The following is a 2797-nucleotide window of genomic DNA, read 5'->3' on the forward strand; positions in this document are numbered from 1 at the left end:
GTTTTTTTTTTTTTTTTTTCATTATCTGTGTGTGATTCATTGTATTACTTGGGGCTGTGTTTCTGAAAGATGAGTGATATATAAACAACTACAACACAGGTTATGCCTGCCTACTTAACGCTCGCTAAATGAAAATCTATGCTTATAGCCTTAACGGAGAATCTTGCCTCTCACAATATAGAAACATTTCTCGTGGCACCAGCAGACAAAACGGAAAAGGCGGTGCCCCAGATAATAGCGAGGAAGATGCGCGGGAACAGCCACTCTAATTCGCGGGGCTGGCACTTGCAGACTGCAATCTCTGCCTCGATAGAGGTGATCAGGGATATGGTCCGGGGGCCAAGAACGCAGGAGGCCTCAACTGTCACAGGCTCAATCATAAACTTGTCGCAGAGCGACCAGTACCTTGACAGTTTTTTTTTTATATCAGCCTAACAAGCCTGGGCTGGTAGCTGACAAGACCAACTTGTATTTGTGTATGTGCAGGTGACGGGATGAATATCTGAATAAGTGTGTATAATATTATGTATACTAGCGGGACCCATGAATATTTCATGGAATTAATAGTAAACTTGTTGGATTATTCCTGAAAACTTTATCCAAAAAGCCTGAAGTGTAGCCAGTGTTGTGTCTGTATGGAAAGATAGTCGCTCATCTACTACTCATTGAAAAGTGAAGAAATTGGAATACGATGATTACTTAATGCACTTTATATATACATACTTTATATATTTTATGCACAATTTTATAGACTTAATACACAGCACTCATAAAATAAATATTCACTCTTATTTTTCTCATAAACAGAAAAAATTACATTTAAAAATTTACATAGTCACAATTTCATATCTAGAAAACAAAAACTTTACAGTAAAAATAATTATTTTATATGTAAAATATAGGACTCACGATTTCATGGGGGTAAAAATTTAATGCAACATGGCATGCTCTGAAAACCATATCGTTGGTAACTTATACAAGATGATGGATCATCTTAGACAAGATGATGGATCATCTTAGACAAGATGATGGATCATCTTAGACAAGGTGATGGATCATCTTAGACAAGATGATGGATCATCTTAGACAAGATGATGGATCATCTTAGACAAGATGATGGATCAGAACCAATACACATTTCAATTTGCGTACACCTTTCAACCCAATACTCCTTTGCAGACTATGTTCTTCGCGTAAGTTCTCCCTCTTCTTTTCCCTTGTTTGTCAGTGTTGATAACTTTAACTCTCACCTCAGATAAGTTACGAGCTCTTGAGAATGCAACATATAGCTGACCATGGCCGAATACAGGTTCAGGCAAGAACAACCCCACTTTTCAAATGTCTTTCCATGTGACTTATTGATAGTCATTGCATACGACAGGCGAACGAGAAACTGGTTTCTTTCTAAAGTGAATGGCAAGTTTAGGATGCGCATGCGTTAAGTGATAGGTGTTATGAAACATTTAGTTCAATTAAATAAGACAATTACTTTTCATCATGCACTCACCATCGCTACCTCTACCACAACCATCGCCACCTCCACGACCACGACCACCATCATCTCTCTCTCTCTCTCTCTCTCTCTCTCTCTCTCTCTCTCTCTCTCTCTCTCTCTCTCTCTCTCTCTCTCTCTCTCTCTCTCTCTCTCTCTATCTATCTCTCTCTCTCTCTCTCTCTATCTCTCTCTCTCTCTGTACTTTTCTTTAATCTCACCATCAGAACATCACCCCCTGCTAAAATTATATTCCTAAATCTCCACTATATCACTACCTTCAACTAACTCTTTTAACCACGTGTCATGGACGCTTCTCTCTCCATCTTTTCTTTCTCCCTATTTTTCTTTCTCTCTCTTCCTACCTCACTCTTCGCCGTTTCCTCTTATTCCTCCTTTTTCTTTCTCTTGTTCTCTCTTTCCCTTCACCTAATCACGTGAAAGAGTTACAATTACGTTCCCTCTACCTCATGTCATGGACGCTTCTTTCACCCTCTTTTTCTTTCTCCCTCTTTTCTTTCCCCCTCTTTTTCTCTAATAATGTGAAAGCGTTACTGACGGGCTAAGTAACGGAATGACAAGAAGAATTATTATAAGATGCCTATATATGTATATATGTAATGGCGAATATATGCATGAACGAGTGTGAATACGGAGGCGCGTAAGCGCGTTTGTATATATCACCGTGTATATAACAAATCTTGAACAGTCACAACTAATAGTTCGTTATTTTAGCAATATCGATCGGTAAGAGTGATGAAGGTGTAATAATGACGTAGATAGAAAGTTAACAAATTTAGAAAATTAAAGAACTTAATTTACTTTATTATCCGCCAACAATTCTACAAATGTTTTTAGAGGTTTATTTCATCCCCACCTTCCTTCCATCCTTTCAGCTTTATCTACGTTACTAAGCACTTATAATGAGCAAATATGAACGGCAAAAACATTAGATACAGACTAAACTAACGGGTTACCATTTGACGCTGGCATACATAGCCCAGCAAGTCCAGATCGATCCGCCCGCCCACCCACGCATCCGTCCAGGTTCGTATCTAACACCAAAATATGATACGCCATCGATTAGCTGCCGAAGCAAAACAATACACATAATGAGGCAGATTATTCATCAAACAAAAACCGAACAATAAGCTTGTAACTTTTTACAGCCACATGAACGACTATAATTACAACAACAACGACAATAATAGCAATAAATATTGATTTTTTGCCTTGGTTTTGGTACAAAGTTCACATATATGTGTGTGCATGTATGTACGTATGTATATATATATATATATATAT

The sequence above is a fragment of the Octopus bimaculoides genome, chromosome 14 (assembly GCF_001194135.2).
Source record: "Octopus bimaculoides isolate UCB-OBI-ISO-001 chromosome 14, ASM119413v2, whole genome shotgun sequence".
In the NCBI taxonomy this organism is placed as follows: domain Eukaryota; kingdom Metazoa; phylum Mollusca; class Cephalopoda; order Octopoda; family Octopodidae; genus Octopus; species Octopus bimaculoides.